The sequence below is a fragment of the Lithobates pipiens genome, unplaced genomic scaffold (assembly GCF_037356315.1).
Source record: "Lithobates pipiens isolate NorthernLeopardFrog02 unplaced genomic scaffold, aLitPip1_a1.2 Scaffold_16, whole genome shotgun sequence".
Lineage (NCBI taxonomy): Eukaryota > Metazoa > Chordata > Amphibia > Anura > Ranidae > Lithobates > Lithobates pipiens.
The window spans coordinates 578,111,758-578,122,751 of record NW_027507748.1 but is presented as its reverse complement, the minus strand read 5'-3'; the positions used below and the strand labels follow the sequence as shown (position 1 = coordinate 578,122,751).

The 10,994-nt window shown below is 43.2% G+C and overlaps 1 pseudogene across 1 annotated transcript in view; it reads right to left on the bottom strand.

Annotated features, from left to right (window-relative positions):
• Positions 1-238: 238 nt before the first annotated feature.
• LOC143983737 (uncharacterized) overlaps positions 239-10,994 on the bottom strand; it is an 84,060-nt pseudogene continuing 73,304 nt past the window's right edge. The window contains exons 6-9 of the transcript XR_013274636.1: positions 10,353-10,501; positions 10,124-10,266; positions 9,951-10,037; positions 239-294 (exon numbers count right to left, since the gene is read on the bottom strand). The product of XR_013274636.1 is annotated as an uncharacterized LOC143983737 (transcript). The remainder of the gene's footprint in view (positions 295-9,950; positions 10,038-10,123; positions 10,267-10,352; positions 10,502-10,994) is intronic.

The window sequence follows — 10,994 nt, the reverse complement described above, 5'->3', positions numbered from 1 at the left end:
ACAGTGACCAGTTCTCCAAGACAGAAAACATTACTGGCAGGAACACAGAATAAAGGCCTGGGGAGGAAAAAAATAAAAAAAATCCACAAATGCAGCCATCACAACTATGAATTGGTAAGCTGCACTGTTTTGTGCTTTGGTTTAGCTACACTTTAAAAATTGCCATTCAGATCCATGTCTAAAATTTTAAATCCATGCTCATGATCAGAAAACTGCAAACGAAATAATGTTATTTTACTTACCTTGGCCACTCCTCTTCATATGAATTCACAGGCTCATTCGCAGCACTTGCATCTTGCAAAAAAAAATAAAATAGATGTTACAGCTCATCCATTGAAAGACAATTCTATTACTTGCCTAGATGATGGCTGCAGCACTGATCCCAGCTGTCCAATGGCTGCACAGCCAAAGGCCGTTGACCCTGAGTTATAAATTTCTTTTTTAGTATATATATATATATATATATATATATATATATATATATATATATACACACACATACACATACATACGCAACACCTGAACATTTCCCCAAATGTCTGTCTAACACGATGAATGCCAGCCACTGACCTGCATTAAAAAAGCCAGTTCAACATGTTTAATCTGTGGCAGGGTCCCTGGGTTTACTTACTTTAAATTTTTTTATTAAGCATTTGCAGAAAATACAAGCGTGTTGAGCATATACAAATTGTGATTGAATATAACGGGGTTTGCACTTCCCCCTGTATGATATATTAAAGAGTGTCTGAGGTAAACCTGTTTCAGCAGGATACACAAGGAGTACAATATCTGAAGCATCAAGTGCTATTTTGACTCAACTCAAAAATGCTATCTTTCCAATTCAAAATATAGGAAAAGTAAAAACAAATGTAATAAAGTTAGAGAAAAGAGAAGCAGAAGGGGGAGAGACACAGGAGTAGTGTGATGTACCATGGGATAGCCCAGAGCAACCTCATACGATATTGGATATAAAGGAATCAAAGTCAGAAGGATATCTGAAAGGAGACCAAACTCTCCACATAAGTTTGTGCGATTCAGATTTGTCCTCATCCCAGTCGATCATACGCTCCACATGCTCAATCTTGTCCAACTCAGTGCCATTGTCTAGCCATCACAGAACGAGCCGTTGTGATGAAGTGACCAACTAGGTTGGTTAATTTGTCTGCAAGAGCCTCTCAACATGGACAGTACTGTAATCTGAGGTTTATTTGGAATTTCATCTCCCACCAAATTTATCAGATAGTATAATATTCCAAATATCAAGGATAGAAGGATCAATTTTATGTAAAGGTGTAGGGTAGAGCTACCATCTGGATAAGATCTGACAATTGCACGTGAGAGAATGTAGATAGTTTATATGCAACAGCCTTTATTTTGTCCCATTCCATATCTGCTGATATTTCCAATTCTTGCTCCCATTTAGAAAGAAATGGTGATGGTTCAGGTAGGATTCCCTCAATAAGATCTGGTACATCTGTTAAAGTGTGGTCCAGTCTAGAGGATTGGGATAGCAATTCAAAAGCAGTGCAAGGTCACATCAGGAGTTCTGTAGAGGACTGTTTGCCTAAATGGTTCAACTGTGTTTTCCAACCATGCATGCAGTGAGCTATGGCAGGAGGGGCGTATCTGGGAAAGGGGAGCAAGAGTCCGGCCAGTCAAGGTATGGCTCAAAAGTGTCAGTCTCTGCAATGCCACTGAACAAACTTAGTACTTGTCACAGCAGGGTCAAGGGATTTGTTCTGGAAGAGTAAGCCTTTACGTGAAGAAGTATCCCATAACTGCAGCGTAGTGCACACCATGAGGGGTAATAAGTCTCTTGGGGTCTCTGATCAGGTTCTAACCAGGGTAAGGAGGCAAGATCTGAGGAGATGAGATAATTCTCCAAGCAAATACACAACTTTGTAGAATGCCATGAAACCAGACCACTCTGAGCAAAGATGCTGCATGAGAATAAATGGATAAATGGGGAGAGGATGGTTTGTCAAATTCTGTACTTATGTTGCCATACAAATGTCCAGATAGCCCTGTTGAGAGATATAAAAAAAAAAAAAAAAAAAAAAAAAAAACAGAAAGGGGAGTGGAGGGTCGGAGTGGGGACAGGAATGGCCTGAAAAGTGCACAATAATCTTGTTAAGATGTCCATTTTGATGGCATTGATGCGACCCGAACCAAGAGATGCTGGTTACCATAGGATTTAAGACAAGCATGCGCCAGTTGGAGAAGTGGCATTAATGTCCAACGTGTTGGACAATAAAGATGGGATTTTGATGCCTAGATATTAGACCGCCATATGTTGCCATTTAAAGGCAAAGTTACATTGAAGATGAGCATATAGTATACCCATCTGGGCCAGGACTTATTGTTCTTAAGGGAGGAGAGCACAATAAGGAGTTCATCCGTAAAGGGCTGCTCAAGGTCTTTTACAGTCTTTACAGGAATGGTGGGTAGGGCAGTCTTAGCAACATAGTCCGCTATTTTAGACATATGGACCTCTGGGGATGTGGAGGTCAGGCAAGAAGTTAAAAATTGTACAGGTTATTGTAAAACGAACAGAGTAATTTCTTTGGGAAAATGGCTAAGTTGACCATCCGGACACTTGCATTTTGGGATAGCGGTAATGCCATTTTTAGCATGCAATGCTCTGACAGCGTACCGGCTTTGTTAGCCTCCACATAACAGTTTACACAATTTGTCCCCGATAACCATAGTATTCTGGTTCAGTAATCCAAGTCTGGCATTTGAAAGTACCAATAAAGTAGTGGGAGAGCAATTCAGTTTATGGGATGTTTCCAAATTGGAGATGAGTAAAGAGGTCAGTAATTTAGGCAAGTCGGTCTAAGCCTTCACTGGTGTTAAATACACCCTGAACCACACACTTTAGCACCTCATTGCTTGTGAATAGAGGTGTCATTCTGAGGGTCAGAAATAAAAAATAAAATAAAAAATGGCCATCGTTTGTTTGAGGTCAGCTAAACACAAGCATCCTGAAGGAGGGAGTCATTTAAACACCATGTCCAGTCTTGCTCTGTAAGGTTGGGCAAAGAGAAAAAAAAGACAAATACTAGTGCATGGTCTGACCCCAATATATTACCATTACTACTCTGGGTGGAAGGTCAGGGCAAAATCAATAAGTATGAATTGTATGCCACTGAGTAATGCAAGTAATCTCAATCAGTAGGATGGGAGATTCTCCACAGTCAAGTTGTGTTGCAATAGGAATCTTTTCAACCTGATGATTTTCCAGTACAATAAAGAGCTACAACCCGCTGGAGGTATCCAGAGAGGAGTTCAGCAAGCAATTAGAATCACCCCCAATAGAAAAAATAAATATGAGGAGGAGAGTGTGGAAGGCGGGAGGAGTAAAATAGAAAGCTAAAAAGTATAAGTTCGTTAAATCAGAAAGGGAAAGGGGCTGTCAGACTTCAATATGTAATCTTAGTACCCTATTAAACACTATAGCAAAATGGCTAAAGAAGACAGAATCAGTCTGATCCAAAACAGAGGCGATAGACAAAGTTACAAAAGTTCCTGTAATCTACTTGGGGGGGGGGGCGACTATATGATCACAGCAAGTGCGCAGCAAAACCCAAAGATATAACAAAGAACACAGTGATAAAAATTGGGAGCAGATACTGTGAGCTAGGAAAGCAGGATCGGTATAAATATGTTACAGCCAGCAGAGGACCCACATATACATCAATTGTGTAAAGATCTGCAGGAAACCGGGTTCATTCACATAAGTGAAATTCAACCAACCGACATGCAATGGGTCTTCTGAAACCATTAGAGTCCCCAGAGCTGTAACTAAGACAATTGCACCGATCACCATACTGCCCCTTTATGGCCGTCAGAAAATCTAAGATCTTTAAGAGGATTAAAAGTAACATTTAAACAGTCTTACAGAACTAGTATAACAGAACAGCAGCAACCCAGTCTAGCTTGAAAGGTATGACATCAGGCCAATATATGATCAGAACTATGGATACACGACCACAGGAAGGATTTTCCAATGATATTGTAGCCTGTGTATCATGTTTATTGTGAACATGTATGGATAAGAACAGAAACCAGGAAATACTAGATTGCGAATGAGGACAGAAGCCTAAGGCTCATTTGATAATGGATCCAGGTCGGTTTCTGGTAGAAGGTACTAGTCTGTTGTGAAAGAGGTGCCCTAATGGGAGCAAGATCAGCTACCAGCCAGTCCAGCACAGCCACTGCGTCAGCATTGAGAAAGCTGAAAGCATCTGGAAGTTGTCGTGGATCATTCAGAAAAAGCTCATTCTGTAGATGTGTAGTGAGGCCAAAATGGGCAACTCCACACATGAGTGCCACCAAACTGATAGTATCCAGTAAGGGTCAGATTTGACAGCACAGAGTTCTACAAGAAAGATCCTGAAGCAGCCGAATAGTAAAACCCTCAAATTGCAGGGACCATCTGATCCAGGCCCGTCTCGATCTCTCATGGTAAAAAAAAATATATATATAAAAATATTATATATATATATATATATATATATATATATATATATATATATATATATATATATATATATATATATATATATATATATATATATATATATATATAAAAAAGGTACTCGACATAGTACATCTCTGGGCTGAGCACACTCCGCACTTCCAGGAGCATTAACACGATGTACCCAGTCAATCTCTAGAGGGGAAGAAACAGGTTTGCCGAGGAGATTAAATATACCAATTACTGTGTGCCTGAGATCTGCTGGGCCAGTAGCCTCAGGGAGCTCCCTTATTTTGTTATCGCACCCATGCCAATTTTCCAGATCATGCTACAAACAGGTGTGATTTAGGGTAGCAGTCTGGGGACTTGAAGGTCTCCAGTGTCTTTATTCTCTGCAATATGGAGTCCCTATCCATGAACAGAGTATTAACTGATTGTTCAAGAGTAGAAACTGACTGCTTTAGGTCATGCAAATGCTGCTTGAGAGACTATTCAATTCTAGTGACAATATTGTCCACGTCCTGTCTTGTTGGGAGGGATAATAGGATGGCCAACATTTGAGCTGGGGAGGAGATAGAGCATGTGGCTGGAGTTATGGCTGTGCCACTCTGATCCTCCCCCAGTCACTTACAGGGCTGGTGGACGGCTCATCCCGCAGTAACTCTAGGGCACCCGACAGGCTAGAAGCAGGGGGCATTGTAGCTTCTGAACTGGGGAGCGTTTGTCCTACCTGAGGCTGAGAAGCCGCACCATTACTGTGGGTGGATGTCCGAGCGGGTTTGCTGGGTTGCAGCCGGAAAAGACTGTCGCCGTTGCTGTGCCTGTGTGGTTACCCTTTGAGTACTGTTTTGACATGGATCGGGTAGGTGGTACTGCGATCCCCTCATTTTGCCAACATGGGTACAGAGCTCCATCACACATTACACTGCCATAGTCAAGCCACCCCCCCCCCCCACTGTGTTTACTCAGAGGCAGGGGGAAGCAGGCTGTCATTTAGCGAGTGACAAGCAACGGATCTGGTCTTGTTTGGTGGGCGGCAGGTTTTTTTTGTGCAGTTTGGCAGCTGGCGTTTGATTAACAAAGGACAGGTTTTTTTTTTTTTCCTTTAAAACAAAAAGCACAACACACACCAAACATGTCCAGATGTAAATTCATTGTTAACCACTTGCCTACTGGGCACTTAAACCCCCCTCCTGCCCAGACCAATTTTCAGCTTTTGGTGCCCTCACTTTGAATGAATTACTCAGCCATGTAACACTGTACCCAAATGAATTTTTTGTCCTTTTTATACAAATAGAGCTTTTATTTGGTGGTATTTGATCATCTCTGGGTTTTTTATTTTTTGCGCTATAAATGAAAAAAAAAATTTTTTTTTTTTTTTTTTTTTTTTTCAAAAGACGCACTCCGTTTGAGATAAAATTTTGCAAATTATTAATTTTCTTCATGAATTTTGGCCACAATTTATACTGCTACATATCTTTGGTAAAAATAACCAAATTAGTGGATATTATTTGGTCTTTGTGAAAGTTAGAGAGCCTACAAGTAGTGGTGCAAATCATAAAAAATTGATCACATCTGATGTACTGGTGGCCCATCTCATTTCTTGCGACCCAAACAAGCCAGGAAAGTAGAAATAACCCCCAAATGACCCCTTTTTGGAAAGTAGACATTCCAAGGTACCGTATATACTCGAGTATAGGCCGACCCGAATATAAGCCGAGGCCCCCAATTTACCCCCAAAAAAACTGGCAAACTTATTGACTCGTGTATAAGCCGAGGGTAAGACATGCCTGTCCATCCCTGTGTGTGTGTCCGTCCATCCCTGTGTGTCCGTCCATCCCTGTGTGTCCGTCCATCCCTGTGTGTGTGTGTGTCTCCATCCATCCATCCATCCCTGTGTGTGTGTGTGTGTGTGTGTGTGTGTGTGTGTGTGTGTGTGTGTGTCCAGCCTACCTGTGTCCTGAGCCTTTGTCCCGAGCCTCCGTCCCGTGCCGAGCCTCCTTGCCTCCGTGCCTCGCCGCCGTGCCTCGCCGCCGTGCCTCGCCGCCATGCCTCGCCGCCATGCCTTGCCTCCGGTCCCGTCCCGTCCCGTGCCGTGCCGTCCTGTGCCTTGCCTCCGTCCCGTGCCCTCTTCGTTCGTCGGCGGCCATTGTAAAATTCAAAAGCTGCGCGCCGCCTCGCCTGTGATAGGCGGAACACTGAATTTCCCAGCAGCCTGTGTTCCGCCTATCACGTACATCGTATCATCCTCGTCCGTAGTACGAGGATGATACGAAGTCCGTGATAGGCGGAACACAGGCTGCTGGGAAATTCAGTGTCCGCCTATCACAGGTGAAGGGAGAGCCGGAGCGCGCGGCTTTTGAATTCAGAATGGCCGCTGTCTGTCTGCTCGACACGCTGATCGAGGGCAGACAGCGATGACTCGAGTATAAGCCGAGGGGGGCACTTTCAGCCTCAAAAAGAGGCTGAAAATCTCGGCTTATACTCGAGTATATACGGTATTTAGTAGATGCATGGTGAAGTTTTGGTTGTCATTTTTTCCCCACAATTCTTTGCAAAAATAAGATTTTTTTATTTTTTTTCCACAACAAAATTGTCATTGTAATAGGTTATTTCTCTTACATGGCATGTGCATACCACAAATGACACCCAAAAGACATTCCTGCTACTCCTGAGTATTACGATATCACATGTGTGGGACTTTCACAGCCTGGCCACTTAGAGAGGCCCAACATGCAGGGAGCAGTCACGTGTGCTAGGAGCATAAAATGACACATCTAACTTGTTGACTACCCATTACACTTTTGAAGGCCCTGGAGCACCAAGACAATGACACGCGACACACATGGCACTGGGGACAGGTGGGCAAGTGTGCGAGTGTGTGCTCACTGACGCTGCAGCCGTTCATCTCTCCCTCCTCACACGCTGTCTGTGTGAGGAGGGAGAGCCAGTGATGAGAGATGATCTCATATGTTTACATATGAGATCACCTCATTGGACAGGCCGATCGAGTGCTAAATGGCCACTGTGATTGGCCATTTAGCACAATCTGATTGGCTATGTCCCTTGGACACAGCCAACAGAACTTCCCTGATGCACGCCCATGACGGCGCGCAGAGGAGAAGTAAACAGGAGGACATCCAGGGACGCCCTCCGGGAGTTGGCATCCGCGCTGTAGCCGTCTTTTAGCTATAGCACGGATGCAAAGAGGTTAATCACATTAAATAGCACCCTGCCAAACATGACCAGATCCATTGATTCTCACTCAAATGACAGCACAGTTTTCCCCTGCCTCCAAGTAAACCCAGTAACCCTACCCCCTATATCATTGGACCAATCACTCTACAGGCTTTTATAATGCAGGTCAGTGGCCCGTGTTCATAGTGACGACATCGGTGAACTGTGTCCTCTGTACTCATTTACATGGGGAGGGGCTGATATTTGAGGGCCCAACCTTCTTAAAGGGGGCTTCCAGATTCTGATAAGCTACCCCCTGCACACCCACAGCTACTGGGCCAGGGTTGTAGGAAAGATGCCCTTGCCATCAACATGGTGTGCCCTTATGATGAAGGCATGCAGCCTGGTATGGTTCAGAAGGAAGCCACCCCACCACCCCCCCTTCCTAGCCTGCAATAGATTAAAGGGAGACTTTAGTGTGGTGCTCCCCTTAAGATCCATACCAGACTGAAGGGTCCGATATGAATTTGGGGGGCACACTTTGTTGATGTGGGGCTCCCTTTAAAAGCCAAACCAAGATCCAAAAAAGCCTGGTTTTGGTTGGTGATCCCATGCCCTTTTTTAATGCAGGCTTATGTTTACAGTCTGCTGACAGCAGGGATAACTCAATGTTAGGATGACTATAAGGGGCCAGCACCCAACACCCCATGACTCAGTATGCTGTGGACAGCAGGGATGAGCCACTGGTTAGGATGCTAGCAGTTGCAGGCTCCCAACAACCATCACAAAAATACTTAGACGCTCAAAAACATGCAAATTGCATGTTTGTGTATTTCTATAGGGAACAAAATGCACCAATCTGCCCAATTCAAGCTACAAAAGTGCCAAAATGCAGTTTGTTTGGCTTCAGGCTACTTGAGTGGAGATGTGAACCAGTGGAGATGTGAACCATAGGATAGTCTCGCCAACAGAATTTGAGCTTCGAGCTCCAAAACTCAGGTGTGAATGGGGCCTCACACTGTGCAGGGCAGCAAGTCCACGATACCCTGTACTCAACAAATGTACTTTTAACCACTTAAGGACTAACCTGGTTGAGATTTTGGTGTTTACATGTTTAAACAGTTTTTTGCTAGAAAATTACAAAAAAAAAAAAAAAAAAAAAAAACTGGTTGGGGTTCCAACACCCTAGAGAATAAAATGGTGGTCATTGCCATACTTTCACACTGCATTTGTGCAGCGGTCTTACAAGTGCCTTTTTTGTTAAATAAATAAAAAAATTATAACAGTAAAGTTAGTCCACTTTTTTTATATTGTGAAAGATAACGTTATGCCGAGTAAATTGATACCAAACATGTCACGCGACGTTTAAAAAAAAAAAAATTAGACAGGTTGCATGTTTTGTGTTACAAAGGTCTAGGGCTAGAATTATTTCTCTCTACCGATCGCAGGGATACCTCACGTGTGGTTTGACCACCGTTTCATATACGGGCGCTACTCATGTATGTGTTCGCTTCTGCGCACGAGATCGCCAGGAAGGGGCACTTTAAAAAAAAAAAGGTTCTTATTTACTTGATTTTATTCATTTTTCACGGTTTAAAAACAAAAAAAACAAAAATTGGGTCACTTTTATTCCTTTTACAAGGAAGGTAAACACCCCTTGTAATAAAAAAAAAAAAAAAAGCATGACAGGTCCTCTTAAATATGAGATCTGGGACCAAAAAGTCTTCAGATCTCATATTTGGAATTAAATGAAAAAAAATAAATAAAACCAAATCAAATTGTCATTTGAAAAAAGTGACAACAGAAAAAAGTGCCTTTAAGAAGTATGGGGCAAGTGATGTTTAGATGTCGCGTCCCCCTGCTATGGTAGAGACGGGTGGGGCCATCTTCCCCTCACTCGTCTCCATACCCAGCAACATGAAGGACCCGATTGCCGCTACCGACAGCTCCAACAGTGATCTCGTGGCGAATCCACCGCAGAGACCATTATCGTAAACAGAACTGCCGGCTCTAAAGATGGATAACTGGTGGCAGCAGCTGCTGCAGTGACCGCGATATCCATCTTCAAACTGCCAACTTATATCTACATGAGCCGGTTGGTAAGTGGTTAAAGTGTTAGATCTCAGTCTGAGTTCTTGTACTGTAGTGCCTTGAAACCAGTCAAATTTATCAATTACCAATAGGCTGGTTAGACTAAAGAAAATAATGACCCAAATCTACAGCCATCAAGACCACTCTAGTTCATATTACAGTTCCTAATACTGCCCAGGACACAATTCTATGCCAGTTACACGTACTTTATAGGTGCCCCAAGGATTGACTTTTTTCGCTGTAGGGTTACCACTGTTGGTGTATCCTCCTTGACTTGGCTTTTCTGCAGAAGGTTTGTTTGTGTATCCTCTTGGATCGAATTTGCTGTAGTTCCAAGGCTGGTGTATCCTACTTTACTTGGCTTTTCTGCAGGTGGTCTGCTGGCATATCCCTCTTGGGTTGGCTTTGCTGTAGTTCCAAGGTTGGCGTATCCTCCTCGACTTAGCTTTTCTGCAGGTGGTCTGCTGGCATATCCCTCTTGGGTTGGCTTTGCTGTAGTTCCAAGGTTGGCGTATCCTCCTCGACTTGGCTTTTCTGCAGAAGGTCTGCTGGCATATCCTCTTGGGTTGGCTTTGATGTAGTGCCAAGGTTGGCGTATCCTCCTTGACTTGGCTTTGCTGCAAGATTTCCACTCTTAGTGTATCTACCTTGACTTGACCTTGCTGTAGGGTTTTCACTATTTCTGTATCTTGACTTGGCTTTGCTGTAAGATTTCCATTGTTGGTGTATCCTCCACTTGGCTTTGCTGTAGTGCTATAGTAATCAAGCAGAAAGTAAAAAACCATAAAAATAAAAAAAAAAAAAAAAAAAAACACATGTCAATATATGGAAAATCTTAAGAAAATTAAAATGTAACCAAATCATGTCTGCCTCCAAATATACATTAACGTTGTGGTTAGCATTTTGAATTGAATTCGCTGGGTGATTGGGAACCAGTGTAGGGATTGGCAGAGTGGAGTGGCAGACAGTGGTTGGTAAGGTAGATAAGTCTAGCAGCATTCATGATAGCATGAAGAGGGGATAGCCTAAAGAGGTAGGCCAATGACAAGGGAGTTGCAGTAGTCAAGGCGAGAAACGAGGGAGTGAATAAGTAGGTTGGTGGTTTCATTTGTTAAAAGGGGTCATATTTTAGAGATGTTACGGAGGTGAAGTCTACAAGCTTTCAACAGCGTTCAGATTTGGGGCTGAAAGGACAGGTCAGAGTCTAGGATTACACCTAGTACCCTGGCATGAGGAAGGGATTGAT